A 24,672-nucleotide genomic window follows, 5' to 3' on the forward strand; every position below is an offset into this window, starting at 1 on the left:
CAAACGACAGCTCTATAATTCCATAAGAATATTATATTTGCCCCAGGAGAAAGCCTTGAAAAGAAACAGTCCATCCCAGAATATTTTCTTTCATGCTGCTTTTCTAATTCTGGAAGCAGACATCATCATATCTGTATATAAATGAGCTTTATAATAAAAAAGATAGGGAAAGGATGCTACTCAGTACTGCTACTGTTGCCAGATTCACACTGCTTCCTGATGGCTTCCTGATCAAGACAATTACTTCATCTTTTTCTCCTTTAGGCTGCATTAGTGTTGCTTTTTCCTTCAAATTTATTTATTTATTTTATTTATTTATTTGTCAATCTTCTTCTTCCTCTTCCTCTTCCTCTTCCTCTTCCTTTTCCTCTCCCTCTCCCTCCTCCTCCTCCTCCTCCTCCTTCCCCCTTCGCTAAACTGGGTGTGGGCGTGGCCAGCGCATGACGCATTTGGCCTATGGGCTGCAAGTTTGACGGCCCTACCTTATACCATCTCCAACAAATGGTCATCCAATCTTTTCTTGAAAACCTCCGGCAATGGAGCACCCACAATTCTGGGAGGCAAGCCATTCCATCATTAATTGTTCTCACTGTTAGGAAATTTCTCCTTAGGTTTTTTTTTTTTTTAATTTGATTTATATGCCGCCCTTCTCCGGAGACTCAGGGCGGCTTACAATGAGTTAAGCAATAGCCTTCATATTTTTGTATATTTATACAAAGTCAGCTTATTGCCCCCACAAACTGGATCCTAGTTAGAAGTGGATCTCTCTTTAATAAATTCCAAATGTTTCTCAGCTATTCTGGAGTGCATTTTAGGGAGCTGCCAGATAATACTTGTCATTTGAAGGATCCCTGAGCAGATTACTTTTTAAAAAAGTATTACTTGATGGCAGTAGGCATTTCTTCAGAAGAACTTTTCTTGCCTTTCAACATGGAACCTGCTAAATGGCCCAAGTGCATATTAATCCAATCCAATCCAATCCAATCCAATCCAATCCAATCCAATTGAAAAATTTAATTTAATTTAATTTAATTTAATAATTTAATTAATTTAATTTAATTTAATTTAATTTAATTTAATTTAATTTAATTTAATTTAATTTAATTTAATTTAATTTAATTTAATTTAATTTAATTTAATTTAATTTAATTTAATTTAATTTAATTTAATTTAATTTAATTTAATTTAATTTAATTTAATTTAATTGCTACCTGTTTTACCACAGGAAAACTCTGATCTTCTTACAGTCATAAAAAATATGTCTAAAACATAAATAAATTAAAATCAAACATTAAAATCCAAGGACCCATGGGGAGGGTTGGGGGCAGAGTGAGGGGAGGTGGGATCTGTTATTACTCAATCAACCCTCCTCAGTATGTTGTTCCCTCATTGGAGCCCCAGACCAATTGGCAGAGCCTGGTATTTAGGCCCTTACGAAAAGATAGGAGGGTTGGGGACAACTTCACATTGGGGGACAAGATATTCCAGGAATCAGGAGCCATATCAGAGAAGGCCCTCCTCCTGGACCCCACTAGCCAGAATAATTGGGCTGGCGGTACCTGTAGCATGCCTACTCTGCCGGCACGAGTGGGAGGGGCCAATCCCAGTGTGGTGAGATAGTCCCTTATGTTACCTGAATCCATGTCATGAAGGGCTTTAAAGATGATCACTGACACCTTGAATTGCCCCTGAAAGAAGATCGGCAACCAATGCAGCACGAGGAGCAGTGATGTTACAGTTACATGGGCCATTCTTGCCCCCCAAAAAACTGCCTCCAGTGCTGCAGTCTGTACTAGCTGAAGCTTCTGACAAAACACATTTGCACTTATGCAACTGTGGGCAGATGTTCATGATCACTTAATTGCTAGTAGCACTAATGCATATTTTAAATAATTTAATCTGGAATGCTTTAACAGAGTACCCTAAACTCCACTGAAGATGACACCTAGCCTCATAATGAAATGTTCAGAAATCAACCCACAAGCTCAGAGAACAAACCTTCATCCTCATCCTACATCCGTGCTACAGATATTCTCCACTATTGGGGGGGGGACACCTCTCTTTTTCAAAAATGTCAAAAATATTCACAAGACAACAAAGATACTCAAAGCAGCTTAAACCACCCCAAAAGGGGAAAGCCTACACAGAAGGTTGTGAACCTTAGAGATTCCAAAAATCAGGAATGTGAAGCCCTCTGGGGTACTGCCCAGGTGACAGATGAATTTTTCTGGGACATTTCTAATCGACTGACAGTTTCAGTCAAAAACTCAGAATTTATATACATGGCTGAGTGTAGCATGTTCCAATTAGCACATTCTGTCCTCAGCAGAACTCTTAGTTAACTAACACGCGAGTCAAACTTTGAACCGTTCTTGCCAGTGGATGTGGCTTCCCATTGAATTTACAGTAGAAGGGGGAAAATTACTTGCAGTGAATTTTAATTAAGACGAAATAAAAGTCAGATCACACATGGATCTCAAATTTAATCTTGATCCTTTTCCTTCCTTAAAACAATTCATTTGCAGTCTAAACTGATGTTCTGTATTTTCCATGTTTGGGATTTGCTTTGAGCAAAACGTTGGATATAGTAACAAAGAAATCCAAGTTTCTCCATGTGTTGTTTTGAAAAATCTTTCTTGAAATTGGAGCTGCATATGTTCTTGTGAAATTGTTTCATTTCTATTCCCTGATATATCTATACCCCTAAATGCATATTACACAATTCATATTCAGTATATTAATAAATTACCACTTACTTTTAAGGCAACCTTGGCTTTTTTTCCTGCTTGTATTGAAACCTGGAGGGAAAATGACTGCGTTATAGATAGTAGAATATAGAACATAGAATAGTAGAGTTGGAAGGTACTTTGGAGATCTTCAAGTCCAACCCTGGCTCAAGCAGGAGCCCCATTTCAGATAAGGGACTGTCCAGTCTCTTCTTGAAAGCCTCCAGCAATGGGGCACCCACAATTTCTGAAGGCAAGATATTCCACTGGTTAATTGTTCTAACAGTTGGGAAATTTCTTGTAAGGTCAAGCTTTTTTCTGTACCTGGTTGGTTTCCATCCATTGTTTCTTATCTTGCCTTTTAGTGCTTTGGAAAATAGTTTGACCCCCTCAGCTTTGTAGGAGCCCCTCAAATATTGGAACACTGCTAGCATGTCTTTCCTAGTCCTCCTTTTCAATAGACTAGATATACCCAATTCCTGCAAATATTCTTCATATGTTTTAGTCTCCAGCCCCTAATCATTCTTGTTGCTCTTCTCTACACTATTTTCAGAATCTCAACATCTTTTTTTCTATTGTAGTGACCAGAACTAGATGCAGTATTCCAAGTGTAGTCTTTCTAAGGTTATGTAAAGCAGTACTAGAACTTCACATGATCTTGAGTTTATCTCTCTATTAATTAATTAATTTTATCCCTCTATTATTTACTTTTTCCTCCCCATTTTCATCCTTATTAATTACCAAGTAAAGGGACAGGGATGAAATCCAATAAGCTTGTTCCATGATACATCTAGGACCATGATGGCGAAGAAGTGGCATGCAGAGCCCTCTCTGTGGCCATGTGCGCCATGACCTCAGCTCAGCCAGCTGATTGCCAGGCTTCCAATGCGCACATGCATGCCAGCCAGCTGGTCATCAGGTTTCTGGTGTTCTGGCGCACGCACCTTTCAGTTTGGGCACTCTGTGCCTAAAAGGTTCGCCATCACTTATCTAGGATGTTAAAGGTAAAGTCTACAAAGATAAAAGTAACACATTTTAATATATATTGCATTAATGCAATACCCAAAACACTTCTTCCTGATCATTTTTAAACTATGAATCACTCCAATACTTTCCTCAATATTAATATCATAGGAGTTTCTCTACTTAACAAAAATGTCTTGTTTCTTAGTGAGACACTTATTAATTATTCCTTTAAAGGGTTTCCAAACCTCCAGACACAAAAACATATTAGAAATGTGATGTACTTGAACAGTTAAAAAAAGCAGTGTTTTCAACTGCCTTTCAGGGAATTTGGGATTTTTGGAAAATGCTTGGGGATTTCTCAATGACAAGAGGAGCAGGAATGGGCAAAATTCCCAGAAAAAAAGCAGCTTGTGTGTCCATCAATCCTGAGGGAATAGACCAACCAACCAACCAAGACTAACCAACGTCTTAGCCAGCTAGAGCACTTTCTTAAATTCTTCGCTTTGTGAAATACAGAAAAGGAAATCTTCCTAAACAGCTTCATTGAGAGAAAGATGGCTCCATGCAGAAAACTTGAAACAACTGCTAAACTCTTTCTTAGTCTTTGTTGGCACGTACCAGTGGTGAGTTGCTACCGGTACGCAGCGGTTTGGGAGAACCGGTAGCACCGATGATCACCTGGTAGAGAATCAGTTCCTCCCGACGTTCAGATTGGCCCACCTGGGCTCCTTATCTTCTCAGCTGATTGGCGCAGCAGAGTGGATTGCCGCGTGAATCAGCTGTGCTCTCCCCAGTGGAAACGTGGAAGTGGAAAGTTTTTGCAAATTGCGTACGCACACACAGCACACATTTGGCCCACGTGTACACAATGCACAAAGCATGCACACAAAGTGTGCAGGTAGTAAAAACAGTAGCAACCCACCACTGGTGTGTACAACCTTGAAAAGAGCTGCTGTTCTAGATGCTTTCCCTTCCTGATGTTTCTTTCTTTGATGTAGAGTGTTATGGTCCGCCAGAAGCCTGTGGAGCTGGCAGCAGAGTCAGACTGCGATGAGGCTGAGGAAGAACATGGCCCAGTCCTGTAGGCTGGGGAAGGCCCGGATGAGGGCTCTGCGTCAGAGGCAGAGATGGGACCAGGGCCATCGGGGAGTGATGTGCAGACTCCGGAGCCTCCAGAGGCTGACAATAGAGAGGCAGAGGAACAGGAGGAGCCTGTTCCTAATGCACATATGAGAAGAGCTGCCAGAAGGCAAGAGCAGCTAAAGCAAAGAGGACGACTTGGGAATAGGGCCAAGAGATGATTGGCCCCTCCCATAAGGCTTAAAAGACCACCAACGGCTCTTGGGCTGTTTGTTGGAAAACAACTTTAATAGATTTGTTTCTTGTCTTGCTGCACTTATCTCTAGTTGGCGTCTTCTGTTTCTGAACTTTTGCCAAGAGAAGCCTTTTGCAGTTTGCCTAATTATAACAAGGTTGGTGATTAGACTGAAGAAGTTGTGTTATGAAGAATTTGTTTTAATTTAGTTTGGACTATGCTGAGAATGAGTTAATTCTCAGCTGTTCTAATAAAGTCTGTTCGTTTTGGAACTGTTTGCGTCTAATACTACCTACTTGGGCTTGGGTCACAACATAGTTATAATCTGTACCTGGGTTAAAAATCTGGCTGTAACAGTAACAGAGTTGGAGGTCAACTAGTACAGCACTCTGCTCTTGCAGAAGACCTATTGTATACTAGTTCTGATAAATGGCTGTCCGGTCTCTTCTTAAAAGCCTCCAGTGTTGGGGCACTCACAATTTCTGAAGGCAATTTGTTCCACTGGTTAATTGTTCTCACTGTTTGGAACTAAACACTATTTAGTTCTAGATTGCTTCCCTCCTTGGTTAATTTCCATCCATTGTTTTTTCTTCTGCCTACAGGTGCTTTGATAAATAAGTCTGCCCAGGGGTGAAATCCAGCAGGTTCTGACAGGCTCTGGAGAACCGGTAGCAGAAATTTTGAGCAGTTCAGAGAACCAGCAAATATCACCTCTGGCTGGCCCCAGAGGGGGATGGGAATGGCGATTTTGCAATATCTTTGCCCCAGGCGTTGGGAGGGAATGGGGATTTTGCAGTCTCTTCCCTTACCACGCCCACCAAGCCACACCACGCCACACCCACCAATCCATACCATGCCCACCAAGCCACACCCAAAGTACTGGTAGTAAAAAAAAAAATGAAGCCACACCCACAGAACCAGTAGTAAAAAAATTTCTATTTCACCACTGAGTTGGCCCCTTCTTCCTGTGGCAGCCCTTCAAATATTGGAAGACTGCTATCACGTCACTCCTAGTCCTTCTTTTTACTAGACTATGTATGTAGTTCCTGCAATCGTTCTTTGTATGTTTTAGCTTCTAGGTCCCTAATCATTTTTGTTGCTCTTCTCTGAACTTTTTCCAAAGTCCCAACATCGTGTTTTTGTTTGTGTGTGTGTGTGTGTGTGTGTGTGTGTGTGTGTGTGTGTGTGTGTATTGTATTTAGATAAACCAGCCAATACAAAAATATTTTGTATTGCCTTGTTTGAGTAACTATTCCACCTACATGTTGCTTTCCGATACTGAGTTTATTTACTGAACCATTTTCAAATGCAAGCCTGAAAGGTCCCATAGGTGGGATGCTGGCCAGCATATCTAATTGGCCAGCAAGTTTTCAGCAGGATGATATCATGTCAACAAATAGGTTAGAAGCCAAAAGTGAACTCAGCTGCAGTCTCCTTGAATTTGCTAGTGAGCAGTGAAGGACAAAAGATTCCCAAGAGTTTCTTGGCAGGGAGAGTTTGAGTTCATTACAATTAGAGATTGTTTCCTGTTCTGGAAATAATGATGATCTGGTAAAAGAACAATTGGTATTATAAATCAAGATCTAACAAAAGAAGTAATCAAACTACAACACCGTAAACTATTCATGCTCCTGTTGGGAAAAGAAATATTAGTTGGAAGTCCAAATAGGTATTGAAATGTTCCAGGGACTGGATTTGATCAGAGTTGATTATTGGTCCATTGTTATAACATATAGCTTTCCTTCCTTCCTTCCTTCCTTCCTTCCTTCCTTCCTTCCTTCCTTCCTTCCTTCCTTCCTTCCTTCCTTCCTTCCTTCCTTCCTTCCTTCCTTCCTCCCTCCCTCCCTCCCTCCCTCCCTCCCTCCCTCCCTACTATTAGCTATATTTCTAGTCTGTAATGTAATAACAGATCATAAACATGATAAAAAATCTTTAGGCATAATTTTATGCACAGTTTGCAGTTAAATTAATTAGTATCTTGACAAAAGTAACCAACATTCCTTTGCTTGATGCATGACATCACTGTATTAGTAAAGTCAGAGTCAAAAAGTACCATAAAATATAATGTGTCAGAAGTTTCTTATTTCTTGGATGAAATATCTTGGGTGAAGTTTATATAGTAAATAGGATGATAATTTATAACTAGAACATACTGTATAGATATTCTAGATAAAGGAAGGATTATTCCTTTAAGCCTTAATAAGACCATTGTTGGAATACTGCATTCAGTTTTGGTCACCACAGTATGAACAAGATGTTGAGACTTTGGAAAGAGTGCAGAGAAGAGTGACAAAGATGATTGGGAGCTGGAGGCTCGAACCAGGGGTGAAATCCAGCAGGTTCTGACAGGTTCTGGAGAACTGGTAGCGGAAATTTTGAGTAGTTCGGAGAACCGGCAAATACCACCTCCGGCTGGTCCCAGTGGGTTGGGAATGGGGATTTTGCAGTATTCCTTCCCCTGGAGTGGGGTGGGAACGGAGTTTTTACAGTATTCCTTCCCCTGCCACGCCCACCAATCCATACCATGACCACCAAGCCACGCCCACAGAACTGGTAGTAAAAAAAATGAATTTCACTACTGGCTAGAACATATGACGAATGGTTACAGGAATTGGATATGTCTAGTCTACTGAAAAGAAGGACTGGGGGAGACATGATAGCAATGTTTCAATATTTGAGAGGCTGCTACAAAGAAGGTGGGGGTGTTTCAACCTATTTTTCAAAGCACCAGAAAACAAGACAAGAAACAATGGATGGAAACTAATCAAGGAGAGAAGCAACCTAAAACTGCAGATAAATTTCCTATGAGAACAATTAACCAGTGGAACGACTTGCCTTCAGAATTGTGGATGTTCCATCACTGGAGACTTTTAAGAAGAGACTGGACAGCCTGAAATGATATTGCTTGAGCAGAGGGTTGAACTGAATGACCTCTAAAGTCCCTTCCAATTCTGTAATTCTGTGTTCTATTCTATGGAAATATTCTGTTAAATCTATCTCTGCAGTCCACCCTTTGATAAATATATTTGACTAAAATGTCTTCAATATTGCTATCGTATTTATTTATCCATTCATAAATATCTGTCAAATATAAATTGGAAAAGAGATTAAGAACAGTATAAATATAGAAAGTATGCTGATATTATTTCTTCTGAGGGAGAAGACTTAGTTTCCTTCTTAGCCACCCCACTGTGTCCTTTGTAAAGATCTGGCATGCAATTACAAGTCTCAATGAAGAGATGTGTCAATGGCTTGATTGTGTGAATCCTAGGCTATGTTAAACTAAGCTGTAAAGCTTTGATGCTATTTTTGCCTGCTGTAGCGTATATTAGTAACTCAGGAAGAAACTATATTTTTTTTATCTCTGAGAATGGTTTTAAGACAAAATTAAAGATCTCAACAGAACCTCAAAGGAAATTTAGCAACGTTATTATCTTTCCTTCCATCTTCGAGTTGACAGGAGAGTACACTGATTTAATTGCACAACTTATGCAATATAAATACTGTGTATAGATATTGCATGCATGTATTTCATTTCTCCCAAAGTTTCTGTCGTTCATTCCAAAATGGGAGAAATACATTTTTTTCAGAAATTCTACATTCTCTACTCTTCACTGTACAGGTCATCCTCGACTTACAATGGTTCGTTAAGTGATTGTTCGAAGTTACAAGGGCTCTGAAAAAAAGTGATTTATGACCATTTTTCACACTTATGACTGTTGCAGCATCCCCATGGTCACTACGCTTGGCAACTGACTTGTATTCATGACAGTTGCAGTATCCCAAGGTCACATAATCTCCTTTTTCAACCTTTTGACCAGCAAAGTCAATGGGGGGAAATCACAGTTAACAACTGTGTTACTAACTTAACAACTTGCAGTGTGATTCACTTATCAAATGTGGCAAGAAAAGTGGTTCATTGGAGCAAGACTCACTTGACAAATTTCTTACTTAGTAACATAAATTCTGGGCTCAACTGTGATCATAAGTCAAGGACTACCTGTATTTTAAATCAATGCACAGTATTTTAAAATATAGGATGATTTTATTTTTAAATGATCTAGAAGGAACAATCCATATAATTTGAGTTCTGTGATTTTAAAAAAGAGACAAAAGCAAAGTCCTTCTTATATTACAGCAAAAAATGTTGCAGAATCTGACCGTTTGTTTAGAAAAAGGAAATACCTGAAGTCCATTTCTCTCGGTCTCAGCTTGTGTCTTCTCTTCCTTTTGTTATGTAAGTTATTATACATAGCTCAGAAGATGAAATTATTTAGATTTTGGTCTCTGGCCTGTCTTATCTTCCTACTGCTTTATTAGCTAATTTCCCTGTCTCACTTTCTTTCCAACTTCAACCTTCATTATAGACTTAGCCAATAGCTGCTATCCTTTTTTGAATGATGATCATATAATTATTACTTCTATTATTGTAACAAAATCTCTATTTTATACTAGTCTTTCATTTCATTTTTTTTTTTTTTGGTCTCTTTTCCAACCGGGCACACCAATTATCGAAAGAAAACAGTATAATTTGGCATTAAAATCTGTAACACTAGTTATTTTGATACCTGTAAATGAGGATCTGCATAATTATATTTATTGCAATTTCCACTACAATCATTAATATTATTATTATAACATTCTCTCTGTATGACCAGCATTGGAAATTGTACATACAAGAACAAACAAGAATTTTTACAGAGAATGGCACTACATCATGCTGCAGAAATAGAATAATTAAGATAACAATCTTTATTCCTTTCAGTTAAAAAAAAATATTGCAGGTACTCACTGCAGGTGGAAAACCAGCAGACAAGGTGATAAACCCTTTATGCTTAGTTAAAATTAAATTCTTCTTTTTTAAACATGCAGGAAATATTGTTTCGGTATTTAATATACAGATAGCCTTCAACTTACAACCACAGTTGAGCCCAAAATATCTGTTGCTAAGTGAAACCAGTTGTTAAGTGAATATTGCCACATTTTATGATACAGTTGTAAAGTGCATCACTGCAGTTATTAAGTTAGTAACACAATTGTTAAGTGTTCTGCCCCAGCTACAGACCCCAAAGAATGCAGCACACACAAAATCTGTACAAACCTTAGTTTACTAAATTAAATCAGTCATTTTCAAACAAAGACTGTTAATTAACTTTCTTAACAGCCTAAAAGACTCCAAAGAATAAATAATCATAATCTTACTAGGATTGGTAGAAAGCCCAGAAGCAATTTGCAGGTAACTGATAAAAGAACTAAGATCAAGACACGAAGGAGAGTGAACCAAGTTGTTCCCTGCAAATTGCTTCAGTTGGCATTCCTCCTTAAATAGGCTAAGGGAGTGGCCAATTAGCCCCAAGTCTTACTTTTGGGGAGACCTCCTCCTGAGGAGCAACTCCTACCTTTTGGCAGCTCTGCGTGCCCATCCCTCTTCACCCATGGAAGCTTCTGGAGGTTTTGAAGGCCCTGGCTGAATCCCCACCTCTGGCACCACATCTTCTCCAGCCTCCTCATTGTCTGACTCGAGTGCCAGCTGCACAGGTTGCTGGCGCAGCACCACACTAGCCTCCTCGCTGTCGGAATCAGCTACTAGCTGCCCCGGCCGCTGACGGGCCACAACATTAAGCGAGTCTGGCTTCCCCATTTCACTGACTTTGCTTGTCAGAAGGTTGCAAAACATGATCACATGACCTGGGATACTGCAACCGTCATAAATACATGCCGGTTGCTCAGTGTCCAAATTTTGATCACATGATCATTGGGGTGCTAGAACTGTTGTAAGTATGAAAAATGGTCATAAGTAACTATTTTTCAGTGTTGTAACTTTGATCAGGCACTAAATGAATGGTTATAAGTTGAAGACTACCTGTTTCTGCATGCCTGTCTGCCATTGTTTCTGCCCCCTGTAAGATCTGTGAGAATGGGCCAGGGGTGGGTTCTAAATTTTTTTACTACCAGTTCTGTGGGAGTGGCTTATTTTGTGGGCGTGGCTTGGTGGGGATAATGTGACTGGGTGGGTGTGGCCAACTTTTTTATTTTTACTTTTAAAAGCATTTTTTCTACAATCTTAAGAGGTTGCAGAAAAAAAAATGCTTTGAAAAGCCTCTGCTGATCAGGCAACTCAGCTGAGATCGTCAGAGGCTTTCCAAAGCATTTTTTTTACCACCTCTTCGGCCGAAGAGGCTGCATTAAAAATGCTTTAAAAAGCTTCTGACGATCCCAGCTGAGTTGCCTGATCAGCAGAGGCTTTTCAAAGCATTTTTTTTACCACCTCTTTGGCTGAAGAGGTTGTAGAAAAAATGCTTTGAAAAGCCTCTGACTATCTCAGCTGAGCCGTGGGATCATCAGAAGCTTTTTTTTTTACTTTTAAAAGCATTTTTTCTGCTGAAGAGGTTGTAGAAAAAATGCTTTTAAAAGTTAAAAAAAAAGCCTCTGATGAGGTGGGCAGGGTAAGCGACCGGCGACCGGCTGGGGACCGGTTTGGGGGCGTGGCCAGTCAATGTTATTACTGGTTCTCCAACTGCTACAAATTTTTACTACCGGTTCTTGGGAACTGGTGCGAACTGGGAGCAAGCCACCACTGGAATGGGCATCATGAGTGGGTATGCAAATTTGGCATGCAACAATACCATCTGATGGCACTCAAGAGGTGCCACCTTTGCCCTACTCTCTGCTATCTTTCAAATGAGTCATCTTCTTTCCCCCTTGAACTCTGGGTTGGTAAGATATGTACCCACATGAATATGTCAGTTCCGTGTTATGGTAGGTTTGTTCCCAGGTTCTTTTATCTCTTTTATTGTTTGCTTGTTTCAGCTATTTCTTTCAAAACATTGAAGTTGAAATGATTCTGGTGTGAAAAGAGAAGTATCACTACGTTGAGCAGGGGTGTCAAACTCGATTTCATTGAGGGCTGCATCAGAATTGTGTTTGGGGCCTGGGGGAGGCCAAGGGTTTTATGGCCAAAGTGGGCATGGCCAGCTCAACATCACTCGTTTTGGAGGTGCCTGTCATGGCCCAAGTGCTCTGCCAGAAAGAATGAGCTCCCAAGTTCCGTTTTCGGCTGCAACAGTCTCCTGCAACCCTCTGCAAGCTAAACCAGAGCTCAGAAGGGCCACACACAGCCCTCCCAAGCTCTGTTTTTGCTGGCAGAGGCACCACAGGCTGGTCCTTCATTGTTTACGGGGCCTGTGGTCCAGATCTAAGCATGCCACAGGCTGAATCCGGTTCACAGGCCTTGAGTTTGACATGTCTGACGTATAGTGTATATGTATGAGTCTGCAGATGCTTGAAATACATAAGAAACAGACCCAATTACCTCCAGATGGTTCTTGATACCATTTCCTATTAGATGCAGTTAAGGGTATCTCTGCTTTGACTCATGGTTTATAGCATGCCAGTCTCCTTGTGAAGTTAAGCACTGTACTCCGTTGTAACCACTACTTTGCAGGGAAATGGGCATTCTTTTTTATTTATTTTACTTTGTTCAGATTTTTTTTCCCCAAAGCTCCTGCTTTTAAGTTTGATAAGCAGAGAACCTCACAGATGGGCTCCAAGTTTGTAGCTTCTGCTGCACTCTACTACCTTCGCAATGTGCTCAACTTCCCATTGTTTCCAGCAGCGACTTATGTAGTAATGAATGAAAAGCCAGTTATGGCTCTTACACATGGCAGCCTCAAGTTGTTTTTCTACCACTCTGAAATTGGCTGGAAATGAAGGCAGATTAAGATATTTTTGTTAATTCTTCAGCTTTGGAAATGGTTCTGGATGGATGGTTTGGATAATGGTTACCATGCTTTCAAGGAGTGTATTCCCCTGCTTCTTGACTTCTGCCAAAACGGAAAAGCAAGTGCCAATCTTTGCTCTTTGGTTAGTCTTTGAGGACATGTGTTTTCTGTTGATATTTTTTTTTTTTGTATGAGTCCTTACCATTGACTTTTCCTCATACTTAATACCTTCTTGTCCAGAAGGATTACTGGAGGATCTATGATGAATGGGAAACATGTATGTCAAGGGTGTCAATCTCGATTTCATTGAGGGACTCATCAGGGTTTTGTTTAACCTTGGAGGGCCGAGGGTGGGTGTGGTCATGGTGGTCATGACACAGGACTCATGTTGGGAGGCACCTGTGGTGGCCAAATGCTAAGGCAGGACTTCCCTGAGACCCTCCCTCACTCTCACTATAATCTCTTTCCTTCCTTCCTTCCTTCCTTCCTTCCTTCCTTCCTTCCTTCCTTCCTTCCTTCCTTCCTTCCTTCCTTCCTTCCTTCCACACCCCGATCTATGTTTTACTTTTTAGTTTTTTAATCTTTGGTAAGAAGCAAAAACTGGCAGAACTTCACTGTCTATTTTTTTTTTACATGTTTACCAGTACACTTCTCTAAAAATAAAAGTCTAACCTTTCCCTGCCAGCATTTCACCAATCCTCTCTGATCAACTTTCATTCATCCTAGCATTGGCACACTAAATTTCATTTGGCCATATGAAGAGGTGAACTGGTCCTTCATCACACCCTTTGTGGAGACAGACAATGCAATGCCTGGAAGACGCTTCATGGTGGGGTTTAGATTTGAGGTTGGCATGCTCTGCTCTCCAGATAAAGGTGTTATGAAAATAGTCCTGGCAAGGAGGGATGGGTGACCAAAAGGATGCCAGCAGTTCCATACAGAACTAAAGAAGAGATTTTGCTTTGAGCAAATCAAAAACACATCAATGGGACTCATGCTGGCCTGGATGGGAAATAGCATTTTTGAAGTAGAACATAAAAGCATGGTTTCAGGCTGCTTCTGTGACAAGGTGTCATCGATTAAGATGACTGTCCTCCATAGGACTGCTGAACTGTTGCCCCTTAATGGCTAGCAGGTCAGGTTAGAGAGTCCACTGATCAATTTCTTTCCCACTTGTCAGTGCTGCTTTCTGCTGTGTAAGAATCTGTAGTGAAGCTGCTACTCAGCCTTTCTTGTAACCAGATATATCTGGATCCAACCCTGATAATTAGAAATATTCATTGGCAATCCCCCCCCCCCGGTGTATATGACTCTTATGACTGCTACATAATTATCTGATATAATGATGACTGAACTTCGTAAGGAATCCAGATAACTTCAGTCATGCTCCCTTTTTCCCTGTCTTGCAGCATTTCCCAGGATAGATCTCAGCAGGGGTAGAGACGAGGTAAGAAAAGAACCTATTTTACTGTTGCCATTCAGCTCCAAAACATGTTTTCTTTAAAAGGATGCCCAATTTATTTCGTGCATGGTGCATCCACACACACACACAATCTTTCATTAAAAATGAAGACAGAACCTAGTGGCAATTCTTACAACACAAGACATGTTGGAATTTGATGCTGGTATTGATTTCTTTCTGAGATAGAATATTTTGGGCAGGCATGAAGTTGTTCCAACTCTTCAAAAGCTGCAGCAGAGATCCAGCAGGCCAAAGTTGAAAGAGGACATCAGAGTAGCAGCAGCAAAACTTTTTTTCCCCCTTCCTGGATTCTCTTTCATCGCAGAGTGAGTTTTATGTCCAGCCTGCGAGGATGAAGGAATCTGACGTTCCCTGTCAGTTTTTCAAGAGTGGAAGGATGTAGTGGACACTTGCACTTGTGAAAAATTATGAAAATTATAAAAAGGAATAAGGATATTTTCAAAATGTGTGTGTGTACCTAATAGCTTACATTTTAAATTGGAAATGTGAATCCAACTTCTTTCCTTCCTTCCTTCTTCACCTCACTTCACTTCATTTTCCAGCATGCCTAGTTGGGCAGGAGATGAGCAGAATATGTGACTGAGGGAAATTAACAGAAATGATTGTGAGGATGCAACGGTGTTGCGTCCCCTTGCAGGAAAAATGAAATGTAAATGCACAAAATGAACACATAATATTATTTAGTAATTGCCTTAATGACTACTTTCTGAGTTCTGTTTTAAGATAAAAGTTGGAATGTGCAAAATATATTGATTTGGGACTGTAATGTTCCAGAGAACAGTTCCATTTTCTTTCAGGCTATACTGAGCCTCTTCTTTGACTATGATGTGAATAATTTGTCACTTTTCGTTCCAGTTAATCCAATTTTGCATAAGAATAGAATGAGGGAGGGAGGGGGGAGGGGGGGAGGGAGAGAGAGAAAGAGAGAGAGAGAGAGAGAGAGAATAGAATAAAATAAGAATCCTATGTTATTCCTCTGAGAATTACAGTTAAAATAATGTAGCAACAAAGTTTTTTATAGGAATCAGATAAGCAGGACCAATGCAGCAGGACGACAGGTCTGACAGCATGAATATTTCATACCCACCTAGATCAATGTATCGGATTCAATTCATGTCTATAAAATGGGGGGGGGGAGGGAGAAATTTGGAAATCTGATAAGCATATTTGATATAGCCTATGTGGAAAAGCTAAGCTCCTAATGTTAAGAAATGTTTTCCTAGTTCCATCAGTAAAATACATTAAAACATTCCTTCTATTGGGAATCAAATTGTGAGGAAATAAATACAGGAATTGCCACACACACACACAAAAAACCCCCCAATAAAAATCCAGTTTTAGTTAGAAAACCATCTTCAGTTTAAATATAACCTGCTCTGTCTATGATACTTACATATAGACAAGATAGATAGATAGATAGACAATCATCTAATTAAAGCAAATTATGCCATTTAATCTGTATTTTTTTTCTTTTCATAATATAGCTACAAAAATCATTTAGCTCTAGAAATGTATTAACTATCTCAAAAATTTTCAGCTGCATAGCACAGCTATGCAGATATGAACTCTATAGTTTGCTATTTAGGCAATGCTTGTATTTTACCGCATCTCGTTAGGTGGCTCCAGATTTGATACATTTTCTTCGTTTGTTTGTTTGTTTGTTTCAGAGCAGGGTAGTAAAGTGAATTAAAAACTGTTTTGACCTTGCTGATTTATGTTTGCATGCAGTAGATGCTGAATTTGGGAGAATGAATTCAGTTTCATTGTTTGTTTGTTTGAAAGGGGGAAAGAATCCAATGTTTTATGATTTCAGAAATAAGAGCTTTTCATTTATGAAAAAAAAAAATCAACGATAGACTCTTATGTTCCTCTGAGAATTAATTTGAAACAGAAGAACTACAAGCCCATGTATACAGTAGCTGCATACCAAAGCACATTCCCATTATAAATCTTCCTTTTTAAAAACCATGAATATATTTTACTAGTTTCTTTCCATGAATGTTGGAGGATAAAGGAAGATAGAACAAGCAATTCCTGCATCTAATTTCAATATGCTGCCCAACAGCTATTGCGAAGAATATAAAAGTTGATAACAGATTATTTATAGCTTTAAAGCTAAAACGACTGAGAACAGAAAATCCAACAAATGAATACGGCACTTAGCTCTAGGAACAAAATGATGTCATGGACAACTTTTCTTTAAGATTTATAGAACTCTGGCTTGGGAAAATAACTGTATTGGTTTAATTAAGAAATTAAAGATAACAGCTATTTTTTTTATACTAGTGATAAAACCATATTGCAGTGGAAATGAAATAGCCAGCGAACTGCCTACTTCAACTCCACCGTCAGCCATGTAAGCATGTTGGGTGACTTTAGACTAATAACTCTTTTTCAGCAAAACTTACCTCAGATAGGACTTGTGGAGAGAAAACTGAGGGCAGGAGTACTGTGCATATTCTTTTGCTGATTTGCACATTCAGCTTGCTCTAGAACAAGCATAAGTCGCTAATCATTTCTTAAGTGTTTTTAAGAAGAAATTGGACAGTGATTTGTCTGACATGGTACAGGGTCTTCTGACTGAGTAGGGGATTGGACTAGAAGACCAGTATTTGAGGGGCTGCCACAAAGAAGAGGGGGTCAAATTATTCTTCAGGGCACCAGAGGGCAGGACAAGAAACAATGGTTGGAAACTAATCAAAGAGAGAAACAATCTGGAATTATGGAGAAACTTCCTAACAGTAAGGACAATTAACCAGTGGAACAGCTTGCCTTCAGAAATCGTGGGCACTCCATTATTGGAAGTTTTTAAGAAGAGACTAGACAGTCACTTGTCTGAAATGGTATAGGTTCTCCTGCTTGAGCAGGGGGATGGACTAGAAGACCTCCAAGGTCCCTTCCAGCTCTATTCTATTCAATGCTCTGACCTCTAAGACAGTGGTGAAATCTAAAATTTGTTACTACTGGTTCTGTGGGTGTGGCTTGGTCGGGGAGTAATGTAGTTGGGAGGGCGTGGCCATTTTTTTTAACTTTTAAAACCATTTTTTCTACAACCTCTTCGCCGATCCCAGCTGAGCTGCGCGATCATCAGAGGCTTTTTTTTTTTTTAAATGCCTTTCATGATCTAAGCTGAGTTGCCTGATTGGCATAGACTTTTTAAAAAAGCCTCTGCCGATCAGGCAACTCAGCTTGGATCGTAAGAGGCATTTAAAAGAAAAAAAGCCTCTGATGATCATATGGCTCAGTTGGGCATGGGGTGGGGCAGGGATTTTTACTACCGGTTCTCCGAACCACCTGCCTCCATTGCTACTGGATCGGGCGATCCGGTCCGAATCGGGAGCATTTCACCCCTGCTCTAAGGTACCTTCCAACTCTGTTATTCTGTTAAGGTACAATCCTCTACTCCAGGGCTGTCAAACTGGAGGCCCGCGGGCTGGATGCATCACGCACAAGCCACGCCCACCCCAGCTCTGCGAATGGGAAAAACATCACGAAACATCATATGATGGCAACATGACGGCGTCAGCTTGACACCCGTGCTCTACTCGGTCCTCACCATGCTGTGAAGACAACCTCTTCTTGCATCAAAAATAGAATTTTCTGACTTGCACTGGTTCATCTACTGTAATTCATTGCATTGTAGGAAAAAAAGTCTCTACTTTAATGGTTGTCATGCACGGTACAAGAACAACCACATTTCTCACTAATTGCTGCTCTCTGCTCTCTGTAACCAATTTACTTAACACGCTCATTGGTGAAAAGTACGTGTTTCTTTTTTTTCCTAGAACTTATTTTGTTTTATAAGTTTACTGAAGGAATAGTAGAGTGTTGATAAAATAATAAATGATGGGGAAAGTAAGGATGTAGAAAATGTTTTTGCGTGGTACTGGGGTGGTGAATGCAAATCAAATATTATGTAATGGTATAACTGAAGCCCGATACCTCTACATTTACTAAATGTTTGATGCTATGAATGAATTTAACATTTTTGCATAGGTTGCCAGCTGGTGCTAAGCTTTTCCTGGGTCTTCGTGAGAAAAAAATAAAAAATTCTGGAAGCAATTAGATGAGGAAAAATAGTGAAGGGAAGGGAAGGGAAGGGAAGGGAGGGAGGGGAGGGAGGGAGAGAAGGAAGGAAGGAAGGAAGGAAGGAAGGACTCTCATTGTTGTGGACCACCAGCAGCCTGCAGAGCTGGCAGCAGAGTCGGACAGTGAGGAGGCTGGGGAGGAACATGGGCCAGTCCTGGAGTCTGGGGAAGGTTCGGATGAGGACTCTGTGTCAGAGGCAAAGATGGGGCCAGGGCCATCTGGGAATGATGCATGGACTCTGGAGCCCCCATACTCGGACAGGAGAGAGGCAGAGGAACAGGAGGAGCCTGTTCCTAGTGTACGCAAACGCAGAGCTGCCAGAAGGCAACGTTGCTACCTCTGTTTCCAGTCAGCGTCTCTTGTTTGTTTCTGAACTTTGTGGGGCTTTGCTAAGTAAGTCCTTTGGCAGGGTGTCAAAGAAGATAAAGGTTGGGGATTATCCCGAAGGACTTCTTCCGAAGGACTTGTTTTGCAACTAATTGGGACTCAGCTGGGAATGAACATAATTCTCAGCTGTTACAATAAAATAGGTTTCTTTGGGACTAATTGTGTCTTGTAATGACTCAGTAAGCCTAGGTCACAAAACTCATATACCCTTGCAAACCAGAGAGAGAGGGGAGGAGAGGAAGGGAGAGAGAAAGAGGGGGAGGGGTGTCCTTAGCAAAACAAATATTTGTATAGATATAGGCAGAGAAATTGGGAATAAAACGTCTAAAATTTGAACCCATTGCTTCAGTTTGGGAACAAGAGGGACAGAATGTAGAGATTTTTAAAAAAGTTTTCAATTAAGGATTTAACTCCCTCTCCTTTCCTTTGATTTCCTGTGCAGTTTTTTCTTAAGGAAGTGGCATTCAACCAAATTGTCACACCAACATATACTGGTTTAATCATTATTAATTTTTCTTCTGATATAATTAATCTCATTTTTTTTAAAAAAATAGGCGAGTTAGGGGTCCTTGAGGATGCCATACATTTAATGGTACAGTATATCTAGAATATATTCACCATAAACCATGAAAATGCTTGCATTTTATCTATGATAACAATGCTCTTTGGAGAACTTGGGGAGCTTATTTGTGTATTTATTTTATATGGCTGAATGACAAAACTAAGTCTTCAGGGCTGATGCATATCTGATCCCCGGAGGATGATGATCCAGAGGATAGACACCCTGATAAAAAGGCTTTCTCCAGGTTACTCTGTGTTCTGCCCCAGCTACGGATCCAAAGAACGCAGCACACACAAAATCTGAATAAAACTCAGTTTACTTCAAAACACAGTCTTTTGCAAATGCAGTCTGTTAATAAAATGTTCTTAACAACCTGCCAGAAATTCCACAGATAAGATAGAGTCTTACTAGAGTTGGCAGAAAGCCCAGAAACACTGTTTGCAGAGAAAATCCAAACTCAAAGATCAGCGAACGAATGAACGAACGTTGTTTCCTGCAGCTTTTTACAAACTGTGTGCATTCTTAAATAGGCTAAGGGAGTGGCCAATTAGCCCCAAGCCTTACTTGCAAGGAGACCTCCTCCTGAGGAACCATTCCTGACTTTTGGCAGCTCTGCGTGCCCGTGCATTGAGAAGAGGCTCCTCCACTTCATCCTCTGCACTTAAAGGACCCTCTGGAGGTTCTGAAGGCCCTGGTTGAATCCCTGCCTCTGGCACGACATCTTCTTCAGCCTCCTTCCTGTCCGACTCGAGCGCCGGCTGCACAGGCTGCTGGCGCGACAGCACACCAGCCTCCTCGTCATCGGGGTCAGCAACAATTCGCACAGGCCGCTGGTGGGCCACAACACTCTGTAACATGAACAAAGAACATGCTTATCCTGTTGGATATAATGGACCACGGGTGAAATCCACTTACCTTTGCTACCGGTTTGCAAATAGGAGCGCACATGCGCGCTCACTTCAGTCATGCGTGACACCTTTGCACATGCACAGGATCTTCTGTGCATGCACAGAGCATCAAAAACGGGATGTGATGACGTCCGGGCGGATGGGTGGAGCCTTCCGCCGCTGGCGCTACCAGTTCGCCCAAGCCAGATAGAACCGGCTGCATTTCACCACTATAATGGACCCATAAATTACAACTATGTTAATCCCATAACTAATGTGGTCTCAAGCAATTATGGGTTTTAAAGATAACTACCAGCCCCTCAAATTGAACCCAGAAGCATACTGGCGATCAGTGCAGCTTGTGGGGCAGAAAGGTCACATAAGAAATCACATTTTGAATTGGCTGAAGCTTCCAAATCATCTTCAAAGACAGACCCCAAAATAGCAACTATTGATATATTAACAAATGGTTATGTTTTATATCAGTTCAAGGGTTTACATTTTTCTTCAGAATACTTGCAGACAGTTGAGAGGGTTATTTTCATAATATGTTCAATGATATTTCTTGTATATAGCCAAAACCAATTATTCAAATACTGTCTGTGTGGGGCTAACCTGGAAAATGTGGTGGCCGCTTTACTAATATGTTTATTCAGCTCATTATCTAAAGAGAGAGTGTCAGAGATAGTTGAGCTGAGGTACACAAAGTCATGGATTACCTCCAGTTCTTGTGCAGAGATTGTAATACAGGGAGGTGAATCCATGTCCTGACCCATGACTTATGTTTTTTTCAGGCTGATTGTTAGTCCAAAGTCTTGGCAGGCCTTGCTAAAATTGTCCATAAGTTGTTGAAGGTCTTCAGCAGAGTGAGCAGGGACAGCAGCATCGTCAGCGAAGAGGAAATCCCGTAAGCATTTCAGCTTGCCCTGTGGGAAGGATTGCCACTCTCAAATTGGCCTTTTTAGTCACACTAGATGCTATTTTAGGACCTCTTTCCAGAGAACGATACCATAGTCTTTTGAGACTGAAGGTTGCCAATGTATGGGGTAACCTTGCTGGGAGCTATAAATTATTAGTGATGAAACTTACAGTGGTAAGCTCCTAATCATTAATGGGGTAGGAATCAGATGATATCCATTACACTTTAGATTACCCTTAAGATATGGATAATAGTGCCCTAAAGAACCTAAATAGAACCCAGTTTAAGATAAAGGTTCCCCTCGCACATACGTGCTAGTCATTCCTGACTCTAGGGGGCAGTGCTCATCTCTGGTTCTAAGCCGAAGAGCCAGCGCTGTCTGATGACGATTTTGTGGTCATGTGGCCAGCATGTCTAAATGCCGAAGGCACACAGAATGTTGTTACCTTCCCACCGAAGTGGTTCCTATTTTTCTATTTGTGTTTTTTACATGCTTTTGAACTGCTAGGTTGGTAGAAGCTGAGCCAAGTAATGGGAGCTCACTCTGTTACGCAGCACCAAGAATTCAAACCACTGAACTGCTGACCTTTCTCATCGACAAGCTTAGCGTCTTAGAGAAAAAAAACAGAAACATCGCAGCGAGACTTGCTGGAAAAATAGAGGGGTCCAATGAACTCCATGAAAATCTAGCCAGACAAACCATTTTCAGGGAGTCTTCAGACCAGAACCGTTCTGAAGGGATGGTGAAGAAGGAGAGGCATCTTGGACGACCAAGAGGAACAGGCAAGTTCCTTTAAAGGTCGGAGGCAGCTCTTCGGACTGGCAGCAGGGGTGGCGGCCATTGTAAAATGACCGTTCTGAAGCTGGGGCAACCAGACTGTTTTTGTGCAGGAGCGGTGTTTGAATGGAGTGCTGGTACTGGGTGAGTGATTGGCCAACTCACAGGTAAAAGAAAATTTTGAATTGGAACATTAAAAGTGTCCCCAAGCTGAAATGAGTGAGTAATTGGCACTTGGGAAAGTCTATGGAGGGAGAAGAACAAAGAGGAGGCTAGCATACTAAATCCCAAGAAAGTTTTTGTATCTTTAATTGGATTTGGAGAAATTGAAAATAATAAAAGAAAAGAATCTGAGGAAAAGTATTTTTATGTGGATTTAAAATATTTTTGACAGCTTTGACATTTAGTTGGTTTGAGAATATTGTGGATTTGAGAGAGACATCTGCTGGCAGAAAGAGAGAACTGCAATATTTGTTGGAAGATAGAAGAGAAAGTACAGCTGTGACCTTGACTACTAAAAGATAATTTGGAAACTGTGGGAACTTTTAAGGAGTATTTGTCTTTCTACATTGCTTGGTTTTGATTCTCAATGGCTGTGGAAGATAACAAATCTTTAACACGGAGTGGACTGGATAAATACATGAACTGGACATTATTTGAAAACAAAAAGAGACTATATAGATTTTAAATTTTAATTAAGTGTGACATAATTCAAAGGTGTTAACAATTTCTTAAATTGGCAATATGGAGTCTTGGATGTGTGAGGAATTAATTGAGATGTTTAAAAATATGTGTGAATCACTAAAGGGTAATAAAAAGTCAGAAATTTTGCTGGAACACACAGAACAGGAAATAGGGCAGAAGGTGGTAAAAGAGATAATAAATGAGGAGCAAGAAAATAATATTGAAGGAAAAGGAATTGAATGAAAAAAGCAGTTAGATGATTTCACTGGGATTTACAGTGGCAAAAAAAGAGCAGATGGGGGGGGCATCCCCCAAAAAAGAATCAATCAAAGGGTAAAGAGGGAAATAGTGGAAAGAGATTAGGAGAAAGCTTGGGAAGAACTACTCGGATAATATATCTAAAAATGAGAAAAAGGATTCAGAAGAAAAGATATAATAAATATAAAAAAATAAAAAAGTAGAAGTTAAGAGAATGGGCTAAAAGGAGAAACCTATCAAGAAGTGGAATTTTGGAGAGACCAAGAGAAAATGGTTAAAGAAGAGAAGATTAGTGGAAAGGAAGAAGGGAAATAAGGTACATACTAGTAGATTTAAGGGAACTGTATTAATATTATTAATTATGGATGGTCAACTAAGTTAAAGGGTTTTAATGTAAGATTTGAATATGATGATGTATATTGCTTATAGTAAAACAGAATAGCAGATGAAATGGGAAATGGCAATTTGGTTTAATTTTGAAGACAATTTAAATTAAGAGACAAAGTTCAAATGTTAAAAAGTGGGATGGGGATTTTGAGAAATGTATTCTGTAATGGAGAAATAAGATAATTAATTTGATGTTATTGTAAGAGATTAGGAATTAAGGGCGGATAGTGATACTGATTATATATTAAGAAGAAATTAAGATAAGATAAAGAAGTATGGAAAAAGAATATTATGGCTGAAATTGGAAACATGTAAAATGGACTTGGAAAAAAAGAATAATATGGTAATATTAAAGAATAATATGGCTGAAAGATGTTGATATGGTGAAAAATGATTAATTTGTGATAAAGAATTATATAAAAGAGATGAATATGGAAAAAATGGGAAGATTAGAATAAATTATGAAGATTAATATATATAAAATGTATAAGATGTGACTGTTCATAAAATATGTATGATGAAAGAAAAATTCTAATAAAACTTGTTTACGAAAAGCTCAGCGTCTTAGCCACTGAGCCACCGGTCCCCCTAGAACCCAGTTTAGAGAGGCCTATCTCAAGTTCTCACTGTTGTCAGAAAGCCTTGGTCTGGAATAAAGAAGGGGATTATCCTCATCATTTCTAGATGATAATGCATTTCTTCTGCTTTTTCTGCCTTCCCAACAATTGTCAAGATGCTTTTCATTCCGTGGTGATTATTTAAAGATAATTATTTCTGCTCCGTCCTATTTTTCATTACTGTTTCACTCTGCATTTATTTTTATTTGCTTCCTTGTGTAAGTTTTATTGAAGCCACTTTTTCCAAATATAAGCTATCATATAAATGTAAGAAATTGTTGTTGTTGACGATGATGATATTCTAATAGAAGCATCTGAGCACAACCTACAGTAACGCTCAGATGCTTCTATATGAATATCATCATCACCATCATCCCTAATATCATCATATCATCATCATCCCTAATGGAGTGGTGCAGTGGCCTAGAGGTAGAGCTCTTGCCTCACAATCAGGAGTCTGTAAGTTCGATCCTAGGTAGAGACGGATATTTCTCTCTCTGGGCACAATGAGAATATATCTGCTGAACAAAACTCCGCATTGGCAACAAGAAAGGCATCTGGCCATTAAACACTCTGCTAGCTCAATTCAGTTGCCCAGACTCCATCCTGCAAAGGATCATGGGATTGTTAAAAGATTGATCATCATCTTCATCATCATCATCATCCCTAATATCATTTTATCATTATCAATATCATATCATTATCATCACCACTACCACCACCACCATCATCATCATATTATCCCTAATATTTTTATATCGTATCATGATTGTTATCATCATCCTTCACTTTTTTTTTAAAGAGAGAAACATTTTCTGAAGCATTTACTTTGCAATTATTTAATCAGTGGTGAAATATAACTTTGTAACTAACAAATAATGCAAACATAATAA

The sequence above is a fragment of the Pantherophis guttatus genome, chromosome 5, assembly GCF_059756535.1.
Source record: "Pantherophis guttatus breed Tessera chromosome 5, ASM5975653v1, whole genome shotgun sequence".
Classification (NCBI taxonomy): domain Eukaryota; kingdom Metazoa; phylum Chordata; class Lepidosauria; order Squamata; family Colubridae; genus Pantherophis; species Pantherophis guttatus.